Source organism: Bubalus kerabau, chromosome 6 (genome assembly GCF_029407905.1).
Source record: "Bubalus kerabau isolate K-KA32 ecotype Philippines breed swamp buffalo chromosome 6, PCC_UOA_SB_1v2, whole genome shotgun sequence".
In the NCBI taxonomy this organism is placed as follows: Eukaryota; Metazoa; Chordata; class Mammalia; order Artiodactyla; family Bovidae; genus Bubalus; species Bubalus kerabau.
In genome coordinates, this window is record NC_073629.1 from 21,953,120 (window position 1) to 21,966,871 (window position 13,752).

Sequence of the window (13,752 nt, forward strand, 5' to 3'; positions counted from 1 at the left end):
CGGAAATTCTCGAGCATCTACCCCCAAAACCAGAGTCTGCCTACTTTCTGCTTTGTGCTTTCACCTACACCTCTGACTTTACGGGGGGCTGTCCCCCACTACCTCTCTCTGAAAAGAGAGTTAGCTTACAGCTCCAGTTAATAATTCCTGGGTGTGACAGTGTTTAACCTACAAACTCCTTTGGAAATCCTCTAGCCTGCCTGAATAGGTTTTTCCGGCCACATGTGATTGTTCAGAGCCTCCCAACTGTGAGAGGCAGGAGATGTTCTAAACTGTCTAAACAGAGATTGCTTTGAGTAGTTAAAAGATTGATTAGAAATTGTATTGGTGAAGGGTTTTTTCACTTGTTGAGCCAGTTTGCTGCTAAGTCTCCATACTCCTTACCTACTGTGTCCTTGGCAGTGTATTGATTGATATAATGGGTGTATAGAAATGTAAAATGCCGCTTTGTCCAATGCTTTTTGGAAGGCTGGCGCCTGACTTTGGAATAATCACCTTTAGAGAAAGATAAGTTTCTTAAAATGTTAACAGGCCTCCGGGCCAGAAGATGATGTCAATCACCTGAACTTTTGCATATGATAAGTTTGCAGGAAGAAAGCCTGGCTTGCTGCATGACTCTACCCCTTCCCCCATTATCCTCTATGCATACCTTAAGGTATAAAAACTACTTTGGAAAATAAAGTGCGGGCCTTGTTCACTGAAACTTGGTCTCCCCATGTCATTCTTCCCTTTAACTTCCGGCTGAGCGTCCATCTGGAGCGTGGATGTCCTCTGCGACCATTTATTTGCCTGGGCTTCTAAGACCCACTCGAGAAGGTGTCTAAGGTGGGGCACCTTCCGCTATTCGAGAGGGCGCCTGCGGCCTCCGTGGTCAGAGCTAACCTGGTGTCACGGGTTATATTGATTTTCCGCGTAAACCAAGCCACTCAGCTTCTTTTCTCCACTGAATTTTCCTACTGAGCTATCCTTATTTCAGCCACTTTTCTCCACTGAATTTCCTCACTGAGCTATCCTTATTCTATTACTCTTTGTATCCTTAATTAAAGTGTAATTAAGCAGTTATTCCCTGACCCTCGCCTAGCCGTCTCTCCTTCGAATACCCTGGATCAGCCGGGGCTGGTCCCCGGCAGATAACCACTTTCACTGACTGTTTGGCTATATATCTCCTTATCTCTAAGCAAATATTGACGCTCGGATTTTCCGGAGCCCGACGCTACAGACCGGCCTGCAAAGCTGAAAGTGGAGTGTCTGTGTAGTTCCCCGCCCGCCATTCATCTCCAAGGCAGCGGCCACCTGCAGATCTACACAACCCACCTCACCACTCCACACGGAACCCGCAAAGGGAACTTTGTCAGAACAAATGCCAGGCCAGCAGCTTTGCGATTGGGGTGAATCGGGTCCCTGGACACCTCAGTAAAGGGTGGGAGCTGCTCGCAGTGAGGCGCTGTGGTCTTCCCAACCTAGCGACCGCCCGCCGCAGTACCTGCCCGCTCCTCTCTCTTCCAGTCCCTTTCTGCTTCTGGCTCATCCTCTGTTCTCTCCTGATCTTGGCCCTTCCTCGGATGTTTTCGCCGGCCTCATACCTATCCTTATAACCGCTGAAAGTTTCAAATATAAAGATCAGAGAGATGCTTCTCAGCACCACGAAAGGAAAACTAGCTATTCATGTCCATCACGGGCCTCATCCGTACTTTTCTCCCGAGCAGTAGAGGACACAAATGTTTCCATCTGCTTACGTCGTGAGACGTCTTCCCGGTGGAGCAGAGTCGAGGCAGAACGAAGGGAACCCAGCCCTCGGCTCCGGACTCCCTTCGGCCCCGGAGCAGCCTGGCAGGGCGGCCCTGGGTCAGGGACCTGGGGTCTCCTCAGACGTCGAAATCTGCAACCTCTTTCGATCTGAGCTTGGGACCAAAGGACGAGATTTCCAGAAGTGAAGGTTCGAATCTTGACCGAACAGAGGCTTTGCGTGTCCAATGGAGACTTAAGAGTGAGAAACTCTGAATAAAATCATAATAAACTGGGACAGGGCCAATAAAAATTCGGAAGAATAGAGAACTTGAATAAAACACAGTTCTTCTCATTCAGGTCTGGAACCCTAGAACCTAAAGCTGTCGAGATTCCCAGCTTATTATTGACATCGCAGCCCCTCCACGTCACCATGTAGTCACAGGGACAACTTTTCTAATTAGAAAGGTTCCACGAGATTTGAACTCGGATCGCTGGATCCAGGGTCCTCACCATTACACCATGGAACCTCTTTGGCATCTACATTCTCTCCACTGCCAGGGAAAGGGTATCTGCTTCTTCAGCCTCCATATGTCCCATTCCTACTCCCAAGACTTGAACACAGTTGACACTCTTCCCTTTGCTTTCTTTCTGCTCCTCTCCTCTGATAGGCTCAGTTCACTCTCACCTCAGAAAATGAGGTAAAATCCACTTTGGGTTTTGTGCCAGGGAAGAGCCCCCTAGCTCTCCATCATCAACCACATATTCTGCTCTGGTTAAGCAGAATGTCCCATCTTGAGCTAAAATTTCTGCAAATAAGAGTGTTATTTGCCTTCTCCTTGCCTTCACTTTTTCTCATTGCTTCAAGAGGGCAGATGGTTGTCCGGGCAGGAGGCGGGATTTCCTGGGTCCCTTAGTTTTCCCATAGTACAGATTACCCTCCAAAGCTGCTGCCACCACCTCTAATCTGTAACATGTAAAGTGTGTCGGCAGTGGAGTGGGAATGGAGGCAGGAGAATGCTCCTTTTCTTCATATATTTCTGATTTGGGAGGGGTGAGGTTTTTTTCACAGCAAGTGTATATTTGTTAGATTTGCAATATAAGTAAAAATAACCATTTACATCAAACACTCCGACAAACCAGCTATACTCACCTAGAAGTGAAGTGAACCTCGCTCAGTCTAGTCTGACTTTGTGACCCCATGGACTGAAGCATGCCAGGTTCTTCTGTCCAAGAAATTCTCCAGGCTAGAATACTGTAGTGGGTGGCCATTCCCTTCTCCAGGGGATCTTTCCAACCCAGGGATTTAACCTGGGTCTCTTGCATTGCAGGCAGATTCCTTACCTGCTGAGCCACTAGGGAAGACCCAAACTCACCTGGGGTGACTCAAAATCAACCACATGTTGAGGAGGACATGAGGCACAGCTCTGACACTTAGGCAGTCACAGACTCTTTGGTCAGGTCGATCAAGTCAGTTTCTTTTCCATTTCTTAACATATCAAATCTAGAAATTGCAGTTTTAAAAAAGGCGTACAAATATCAAGGTACCCAAGAGCACTGATTGTTGAATCATAGAGGATGCACATCCAAGTTGTCTTACAGTACAGACGGTACTTATGTACCCAAAATACCACTACATTAAATATTTGCATGTATAAGAGGTATAAATCCTATCAGGGCTCAGACTAATAATCTTTACTCATTGTATCCTAAAAGTGTTTCTTCCCTAAGCAAATACACATAACAGAAAAAATAGCACTAGTTTTTGGCCTGTCAAAAGAGTCAGAAAGATGGCTACTGTTGCCTTGAGACATATTTGTTTCCAGAGACTGGAGAGAGGTTGACTCAAGGAGGAAGGAGGCAAAGGGGAGGCTCTTGTTATGAGGAGGAAGTTCACAGCTCCAGGGTGAGAATATGAATCTTCTTTTTGGAAAATCAAGCTGTTGAGTGGTAACGAACAACACAAAGCCAAGGTTTATGAATTCAAGGACCAGAAATGGACTCTGACTCATAAAGGAAGAAAAGAAATCCATAGAAAGTATGTTGAGAGATCACAGAATGGCCAGGAAACCTGGAGAACAGGGCTCTCACAAGGGGCAAGGACAGAATCAGGTGAGGTTAGAACTGGGATGGGTGGAGATGTGTGTTCTTCCCATTTCCTCCAGCCTGCACATCGGTCCTCATCTGCAAGCAGAGAACTGGCAGTGAAGGGTGGTCCAGCTACATCGGAGCAAACTTCAAGAACACTCAGGGAGCAAACTGCAAGAGCAATCACAGGAGCCTTGGTCTTGATTCCGTTTACAGAAATTTCTGGAAGTATCAAGTTAATTCAAGGTGAAATAAATAAGGGTAGAATTCTCCAAGCCAGGCTTCAGCAATATGTGAACCGTGAACTTCCTAATGTTCAAGCTGGTTTTAGAAAAGGCAGAGGAACCAGAGATCAAATTGCCAACATCTGCTGGATCATGGAAAAGGCAAGAGAGTTCCAGAAAAACATCTATTTCTGCTTTATTGACTATGCCAAAGCCTTTGACTGTGTGCATCACAATCAACTGTGGAAAATTCTGAAAGAGATGGCAATACCCGACCACCTGACCTGCCTCTTGAGAAATTTGTATACAGGTCAGGAAGCAACAGTTAGAACTGGACATGGAACAACAGACTGGTTCCAAATAGGAAAAGGAGTTTGTCAAGGCTGTATATTGTCACCCTGCTTATTTAACTTATATGCAGAGTACATCATGAGAAACGCTGGACTGGAAGAAACACAAGCTGGAATCAAGATTGCCGGAAGAAATATCAATAACCTCAGATATGCAGATGACACCACCCTTAGGGCAGAAAGTGAAGAGGAACTAAAAAGCCTCTTGATGAAAGTGAAAGAGGAGAGTGAAAAAGTTGGCTTAAAGCTCAACATTCAGAAAATGAAGATCATGGCATCCGGTCCCATCACTTCATGGCAAATAGATGGGGAAACAGTGGAAACAGTGACAGACTTTATTTTGGGTGGCTCCAAAATCACTACAGATGGTGACTGCAGCCATGAAATTAAAAGACGCTTACTCCTTGGAAGGAAAGTTATGACCAACCTAGATAGCATATTCAAAAGCAGAGACATTACTTTGCCAAGAAAGGTTCGTCTAGTCAAGGCTATGATTTTTCCTGTGGTCATGTATGGATGTGAGAGTTGGACTGTGAAGAAGGCCGAGCGCTGAAGAATTGATGCTTTTGAAGTGTGGTGTTAGATTGAGAGTCCCTTGGACTGCAAGGAGATCCAACCAGTCCATTCTGAAGGAGATCAGCCCTGGGATTTCTTTGGAAGGAATGATGCTAAAGCTGAAACTCCAGTACTTTGGCCACCTCATGCGAAGAGTTGACTCATTGGAAAAGACTCTGATGCTGAGAGGGATTGGGGGCAGGAGGAGAAGGGGACGACAGAGGATGAGATGGCTGGATGGCATCACTGTCTCGATGGACGTGAGTCTGAGTGAACTCCGGGAGTTGGTGATGGACAGGGAGGCCTGGCGAGCTGGGATTCATGGGGTCGCAAAGAGTCGGACAGGACTGAGCCACTGAACTGAACTGAACTGAGAGTTTGTCAAAAGATTCTGAGAATAGTGACAACAATATTCATGATTTCACAGCTGATAACATGATTCATCCAGTAGTTTCTAAACCCAGGCACATCTGACAAGAAATGCTTCCATTCCTCCCATTTTAAAGCAGAAAGAAGGGAGGCACAAGAAATTTTCTTTATTTGTCTAAGGCCACATAAGGACAGAACTATTTTTACAACCCGGATATTGTGCACCCGAGCACAGATAGTTGGATCTCTCTTCTCAGAAGTGGGTGTATCAAGATTTCTCAGTTGTAGGGATGGGAAGAAGACCAAGAAGAGGAGAGAAGGCAAGTGGAGGGAGGGGGGGAAAGGTAGAAGCACAAACACTTTTATTCTCTCCTTCCTCCCCTCTCCTTAGGCCTCCTTGATTCTTGCCTGCACCAGCCCTGTCCCTCCTTCCCCACTCTGCTACCTGGAGTGGAGCAATGTTCAGCTCTAAGGATTCCTGCCCAAGCCTCCTGGGAGGTCTCCATGCCTTCCTCCCAAACCAGCCTTCCCAGCTTGGTTTTCACCCTTTCCCGCGGCCAGGCGGACCTCACAGAAGGCAGCCTACCCAGACTGCGATGCAGGAACTTCAACCTGCTGGGGCTGCTCCGCGGGGGCCTTTCCATTGCCCACCCCACTGGATGCTGCGGATTCCAAAAACTGGGATAAAGTCTTTTAAAAAAGAACCGTTCACTTTGAAAACTTTTCTGTATTTCCCTTCTCAACGGTCTTCATGGGACGAAGGGCTAAAGACGACAATGTATTCATCCAAGTCTTAGAGCATCGCAGTGAGTGCCCGACTCTGTCGCCGGCGTGAGGACACAGAACGACCATCCCCGCGACCTCTGTGCTTAGTCGCTAAGTCCTGTCCAACTCTTTGCCACCCCATGGACTTGGCCCGCCAGGCTCTTTGTCCAATGGGATTCTCTAGGCAAGAATACTGGCGTGGGTTGCACGCCCTCCTCCAGGGCATAGTCCCAAACCAGGGATTGAACCCGGGTGTCCTGCATTGCAGGCGGATTCTTACCGTCTGAGCCCCAGGGAAGCCCACTCTGGTGGGAATCGCCTGGTGGACACAGGAAACCTAACACAGCCCCGGAGGCCTATGCCAGGGTGGGCAAACTCTCATTCGTTGGGTGCAGGCGAGGACCTGGGAAGAGCCATCATGGGACCCCGCCCCCACCCCCCCTCCCACCCCCCCACCCCCCCACCCCCACCCCCCCCTATCCCCCAGGTGTTCGGCCGTCCTTGGATCTATTTCCGTTCAGGCCCACAGTATTGGAGCCCTGGCTCCTGGTATCTCTGGGGGCTCTGGCATCTGTGGTCGGTAGAGGGCACAGAAGTGGCACCGTTTCCCTGGGGGCAGGGGTCTTATCCTAGGAAGAAGTGTCAACTCCAGAGACTCCAGGAAAAGCCGGTACTGCCTTCTCTGCAGCGTCGGCTGTTAACCCTAAAGGTTTGTGGTTCAAGCCCACCCAGGACGGTGGGGTGGCATTTTAGAGACCGCCAAAGAGACTCCCTTTGGCCAGGAGAACACCAGAAAGTGCAGTGGCCAGCTGGCATGCAAGAGCACAGGAGTCAGGCACAAAAGAGCAGCGGATAGGGCGGGTCCCAGGGGATTGGAAGCGTCGATCATTCCCGAAAGCCCAGAGTACTGACCGCCAGCGCTGTGAAAAGGGCCACCGCGGCGCGGGCCCGCAGCGTGGGAGGGGCGGCGTCCACACAGCTGGGCCGCGGAGTTTCCTGACCTCGGACACACCCACCGTCCCCGCCTCCTGGGGCTTCCGAGAGTTCGGCAATCGGCTGGGGCCACCCCTGAGCTCGGGTGCGGAGCTAAGGGTCTGAGGCCTCTGCGTTAGGTGCGGGACCCCGAATGCAGCCTGTGGGGGCCCCAGGGTCCTCACTTGAGGGGAGATGAGGAACTCTAAAGCAGGTCTCTCGGGAACTGGCTTCTCCGCGTTTGAGCGAGCTTGGGGCTTCAAGGTTCCTGTTTGAGTGTTAAAATTAGGTGGTCTAGATGCTGGTGGCAGCATTGGGGATTTCATGAATACAGTGTTAAGTATTGGAGGGTGTCCCGTTTCCGTAGTGTAGTGGTTATCACGTTCGCCTTACACGCGAAAGGTCCCCGGTTCGAAACCGGGCGGAAACAGGTTGCTCTCCTCCACAACCCCATCGCGGAGATTTCTGATTGGTGGAACCACCTCGTCCTGACCCGCACTGGCTCAGTTATGTCCTACTCTTTTCAACCCCATGAACTGTAGCCAGTCAGGCTCCTCTCTCTATGGGATTTTCCCGCTACTTTGCTGGAAACCCATGGGGTCAGTGCAGCTGCCCCCTTCACTCTTGCCTGCCTCCCTGTGTCCTGCAGGGACCATAAAGTGTTCTGTCAGGACACAGAGGTGAAAAGTCCTTCTCTGTGGCTGGTGGAATAGAGAACCAGATGGGAAACGTGTCCAAGGGAGGGGGAGTATCCTCAAGAGCTTTCCAGGACTGTTGAGTGGATGCTGTCAGGTGGGTCTAAGTCCCAGGATAATAATGCCTAGTCTTGTGTTGTTCTGGCCTTGACCCAGTCCCAGGTCCAGTCCGAATTCAAGCACAGAGGCATCCAGCTTAACACACATATTCCACTCTCCCTCTCTCCAAAGTGGGGTAGTGAACCACCTTTTCTATCTCAGGGAATAGAACCCATGTGGGTTGGGTGTTTTATTCCCCTTGAACTTTCTGATTTGCTGAAATGTAACACAGGAATATAAAAAACATTTAGCTTTAGATAAATTAGTACTCTCCATGCTACGTACAAGAAAAAATTTCAAATTGATAATAAGGATGAATTTTGAATACTTTTAACACTCTAGATAATTCTAATAATTGATATATAATTGCATAGAAAATGTCCTATCATACTCTCAGAGATGACTCCTGGTACGCCTTACCCAGCTTTAATAATTTTAGTCTAAAACCTACTTCATGTTGACTTTCAGATTTTCTAAAAATGTGTAAAATATTGGTACCATACTATTGTAGGTTGTAGAAGTCTTATATTTATTTTCGATTCAAAATCCGAATGAAAGTGAACTGCCTAAATTTCCTGTATTGCTTTGATTCCCTTAAGCAAACTCTAATTCCAAAAATTATTTCCATTTATATAATTCAAAATTATGTGCCACAGAAAATTAAATATACCATATAATTTTTTTCAACGAAGATTAAGTCCTATAATTATAGAAATGATAGTTACCTATATTCCCCTTTCAACATGGGGGTAAATGTTTTTAGGTACCATGTAATATGTGAATATCTGACATGGCAACTCATACCGGCAACCATTTACTCACAGGGACACCCCAGCAGTTACAAAATGGGCAGTGCGAAGCCTCCTCGCAAGGCAGGACTCCGCGGGCTCAGCATCTGCATTTTACTCCAGAGACCCAGAGCACCCGACGAGGGGGAGGCATGGCTGGGCCGCTGCGCCCCTGGCCGGGGCTTGGAGGGCAGAGATGGGCAGAGCCGCCCAGGTCCAGCGAGGATGCCCCGGGTCGGTCCCACACCTGTCCGCCGTGTCCTTGTCAACCAGGCCGCTGAGGGTCGCGGGAGACCTCAGGCGGGTCCTATTAGGGGAGTAAAAAGTGTTCTTCTTCTAACTAGGCAGAAAGGTCCCACCGAGATTTGAACTCGGATCGCTGGATTCAGAGTCCAGAGTGCTCACCATTACACCATGGAACCCCCTCGGGAGCCGCCTGGCCTCCACCGCCAGACAACGGTATCCGCTTCTTTAGCCTCCATACGTCCCACCCATAACCTCAGGGCAGTTCTTCTAAGGCCCTGAGGAGACTCCAATACGGTTGACTCCCCTAGGTGCTCAACCCTCTCGCTTTCTCTCCTCTCCTCTCCTTTGATCGACTCAGCTCACTCTCACCTCAGAAAATGAGGTGAAATCCACTTTGGGTTTTGTGCCGGGGAGGACCCCCTAGGTCTCTATTACCAACCGCATATTCTGTTTAGGTTACCAGAGTGTCCCATTCGGAGGTAAAATTTCTGCAAATAAGAGTGTTATTTTCCTTTTCTTTGCCTTTTCCCATAGCCCAGAGAGGGCAGACGGTCGTCAGGGCAAGAGGCAGGGTTTCCTGGGCCCCTTAGTTTTCTCACAGCGCGGATCACACTCCAAAGGGCCACCACCTCTTACCTGTAACATATAAAGTGTGTCAGCGGTGGAGTGGGAATGGAGGCAGGAGAACTCTTCTTTTATTCTTCATATATTTCTGATTTGGAGAGGGATAAGTTATTCTCACAACAAGTGTATATTGTTAAATTTACAATGTGAGTACAAATAACCATTTAAAGAAAACACTCAGACAAACGAGCTATACTCACTTAAACTGAAGCCAATGTCGCTCAGTCGTGTTCAACTCTTTGTGTCCCTAGGGACTGTAGCCTCCCAGGCTCCACTGTCCAAAGATTCTCCAGCTAAGAATACTGGAGTGGGTGGCCATTCCCTTCTCCAGGGGATCTTCCAAAATCAAAGACTGAATCAGGGTGCCCTGCATTGTAGACGGATTCTTACCGTCTGAGCCCCCAGGGAAGCCCACTCTGGTGGAAACCGCCTGGTGGACACAGGAAACCGAAGCACAGCCCCGGAGGCCTTTGCCAGGGTGGGCAAACTCTCATTCGTTGGGTGTAGGCGAGGAAACGGGAAGAGCCATCGTGGGAGCAACCCGGTGTTCAGCTGTGCTTGGATCTATTTCGGTTCAAGCCCGGAAGCTTCGAGGCCTGGATGGCGGTTTCAGCGGGGGCGCTGGCATCTGTGGCAGGTAGGGGCAGGGAAACGGCACCGTTTCTCTGGGGGACAGAGCGCTCACCCCGGGAATGAGTGTCTACTCCAGAGAGTGTCCAAAAGAACCCAGTACCGCTGTCTCTGTGGCGCAATCGGTTAGCGCGTTCGGCTGTTAACCGAAAGGTTGGTGGTTCGAGCCCACCCAGGGACGTGGGGTGACATTTTAGGCACCACCAAAGAGAACTCCCTTTTGCCAGGAGGACACCGGAGAAGTGATGCGCCCAACGGACTTTCAGAGAAACACAACAGGAGTCAGGTGCAAAGGAACAGCGGGGAGGGCGCGTCCCGGGTGGATTGGAAGCGTCGGTCATTCCTGAGAGCCCCGAGCGCTGATCGCCGGCGCCGAGAACAGGACCACCGAGGCGCGGGTCCGCAGCCATGGAGGGGCGGCTTCCACACCGCTGGGTTTCGGGGGTCACCTGGGCCTCGGGTGCACCCACCGTCCCCGCCTCCTGCGGCTTCCGGGAGCTGGGGAGACGGCGGGGGCGACCCCTGAACTCAGGGTGCGCACCTGAGGATCTGAGGATTCTGCGTTGGGTGCGGGGCCCCGAAGGCAACCTGTGGGGGCCCAGGGGTCCTCACTTCAGGGGAGAGGAGGAACCCTAAAGCAGGGCCCTCGGGAGCCGCCGTCTCCGTGCCTGAGAGAGCTTGGAGCTTCAAGGTTCCTCTTTGAGTGTTAAGAGTTGGTTGTGTGATTACTGGTGGCGGGACCTCGAATTTCATGGATACAGTGTTCAGGACCCGAGCTTGTCCCGTTTCCGTGGTGTAGTGGTTATCACGTTCGCCTCACACGCGAAAGGTCCCCGGTTCGATACCGGGCGGAAACAGGTTTTTTCTCTTTCTTTTTGACCCCTGAGATGTGTCTTCTCATTGGAAAAACCAACAGGCGCGAAAGGCACGGGGTGATGCAGAGGACGCAGCTGGAGGAAGACTTGGTGACCACCTGGAAGTCTCTTTATTCAGCGCTAGCAGAGGCCCCGGAGCCGCGTCAGAGATCTGGAGGTGGACGGAACCGCTCATCACCCGCCACTCATCACCGAGCCTGACGACAAAGAAAACCGAGGTTCTCAAGGAGAGCAAGACCTGGGCTCGGCAGCACACAGCGCTACAGCTAGACCAGGAGGGACCCAGTCCGCTACTTTGTGTCCTTGCCCCAGAGCAAAAGCGACGCCCAGGAAAGGAGACGTGAAGGGCGATGAGCAGCGGGGGCACGGCTGGGAGCCTTGCACAGCTGCACACAGCCCTGGGCCGCGGCGACATTGGCTTTCCCGCTTTCTGAGTTTCTGAAGGGTCATCTTCCACCGACCTTTCACCTGGAGAAGCTAAATAAGCCATTTGTCTACAGCTCCATGGTGATCTAGTGGCTAGGATTCGGCGCTCTCACCGCCGCGTCCCGGGTTCGATTCACGGTCAGGGAAAACTTTCTTTCTTTCAGCGTCTGCACTCACACAAGTTTCTCTCTTCCTGCTCACACAAGTCTCTGTCTTCCTGCCCAGATGGGAACTGTATTTTGCTTAAAGGTCCAGTGCAGAACATTTCTGCACAGAGTTTCTAAATGCCACTGAGTCCCGGCTTCAAGGTCCTGGACCTCAGGCTGGCTGTTGGAGCTGAGATGCCGCGAACAGCCCGGGCTGGCCAGCTCTGGCCTCCACTCTTCTCCTGGCATGGTTAAACCCAGAGTCTTACTTAACAGACTTTTCACTCAAAGAGAATGTGAGGCTTCAGTTCCAAAAATTCATTAAAATCCGAAACCAAAAGCTTTTGTAAGATACCAAAGTTTGCAAGAATACGAACATCCTATATTCTGTACCTAAGTGCCCAGTTAACATCACACTCTTTCTTTATATAAGTCATGACATCACTTGATAGTAACGTGCCGATATCTCGGGATTGTTCCTTTCCTTTGGCGTCCCTCTCAAAGCTAACTTCTGTGGGACCTGTCTTCCAAGGCCAGGGAACAGCTGTACCGTCCGGAAGAGGGCCCTCTTGGCCCTTCAGGAACCTGGAATCCCTTCTCTTTAGGATGTAGAGAAGGTATATGTGTGTTAGTCGCTCAGTCCTCTTGGACTTTTGGCCATCCCTTGGACTGTAACATTCCTCTGTCCATGGGCCAGCGAAGCTCAAAACAAACACAACAACAATGCATTGGCCAGGATCGAACGAACCCGGGTCTCCCGCGTGGGAGGAGAGAATTCTACCACTGAACCACCAATGCCACTATAGAGAGCATATTTGCAGGGATAGCCTAGATGGAGTTTTATTCCGGTCTTTCTCAAGTGCAGGCCACTCATGCCCTGTGCTTATAGGACGGTCTAGGCTTTCATCCTTTGCTCTCTGCTGCACCAGCTGCCCTCTGCCGTCTGGCCTCCTGCGGGTTGCTTTGGCGGGCACTCAGGTGTACTTTGGATCTGAGTGTTGGAACCGCCTGCTGCTCATGCTCACTGGCCCAGTCTTGTCCAAAACTCTTTTCGACCCCTTGGACTGTAGCCCACCAGGCTCCTCTGTCCTTGGGATTTCCACCCTCCTTTGCTAGAAACCCATCGAGGCAGTACAGCTGCCCCCTGGCTCTTGCCTGGCTTTCTGCGCCCTGCAGGGAGCATAAAGTGTTCTTTCAGGACACAGAGGTGAAGAATCCTTCCCTGTGGTTGGAAGATGAGAGAACCAGATGGGAAATGCTGCAAAGGGGAAGAGGGGAATATTCTCAGAAGCTTCCCAGAACTGCTGTGTGGGTGCTGTCAGTTGGGTGGCTGGCCTATGACAATAAGGCTTAGTCTTGTGTTCTGGCCTTGACCCAGTCCCTGGTCCAGTCTGAATTCAAGCACAGAGGCACCCTGCTTTCCCACACATATGTCATTCTGCCTCTCTCCAAGGGGAGTTCTGAACCACCTTTTCTATCTCAGTGAAGAGCAACCATGTGGGTCTTTTCCTTTTTTTTATCCCTTTAACTTTGTTTTGCTGAAATGTAACTCAGGAATATAAAAAGGTTTAGCTTTAGATAAATTAGTGCTCTCCATGCTACAAACAAGAATAAAATTCAACTTGACTATAAGGATGAATCTCGAATACTTGTACACTCTTGAAAATTCTAATAATTCATGTGTAATTACATAGAAGATGTTTGTCCTGTCATGCTCCCAGAGATGACTTTCGGTATGCACCACACTATTTTTATAATTTTGGTCTAAAAACTACCTCATGGTTACTTTCAGACTTATTATTATTTATAAAATTTAAAATTATGTGCTCCAGTAAATTAAATATACCATATAATATCTTTTAAATCAGGATTAAGTCTTTTGATTTAAGAAATCATAATGACTTAATTATTCCCCTTTCAACTTGGGGTCAATGTTTTTAGATATCATCGAATATGTGATTCTAAGCAGCATTTATCAGACACGACTCAGCTCAAATTGCAATTTTAAGATCTATCTTTAACTTTAAGTTCTTTGATATCAAATTGGTTGAATTAATGTATAATCTTTACCTGGAAAATTTCTAATTGAAGTAGAAATAATAATGCCCACTTTTTTATAGGTTATATACAGAAGAGCTCTAGCTTAACACCTTAGAAGAATGTGTGGGTACTTTT

The 13,752-nt window shown here is 49.2% G+C and overlaps 4 non-coding genes across 4 annotated transcripts; 3 read left to right on the forward strand and 1 right to left on the reverse strand.

Annotated features, from left to right (window-relative positions):
* Window positions 1-7,405: 7,405 nt before the first annotated feature.
* On the forward strand, window positions 7,406-7,478 carry TRNAV-UAC (transfer RNA valine (anticodon UAC)). Its single transcript has one exon. It is a non-coding gene; the product is annotated as a tRNA-Val (tRNA).
* A 1,502-nt stretch (window positions 7,479-8,980) lies between these two features.
* Window positions 8,981-9,052, reverse strand: TRNAQ-CUG (transfer RNA glutamine (anticodon CUG)). The gene has a single exon. It is a non-coding gene; the product is annotated as a tRNA-Gln (tRNA).
* A 1,185-nt stretch (window positions 9,053-10,237) lies between these two features.
* TRNAN-GUU (transfer RNA asparagine (anticodon GUU)) lies at window positions 10,238-10,311 on the forward strand. Its single transcript has one exon. It is a non-coding gene; the product is annotated as a tRNA-Asn (tRNA).
* A 603-nt stretch (window positions 10,312-10,914) lies between these two features.
* TRNAV-CAC (transfer RNA valine (anticodon CAC)) lies at window positions 10,915-10,987 on the forward strand. Its single transcript has one exon. It is a non-coding gene; the product is annotated as a tRNA-Val (tRNA).
* Window positions 10,988-13,752: the final 2,765 nt, after the last annotated feature.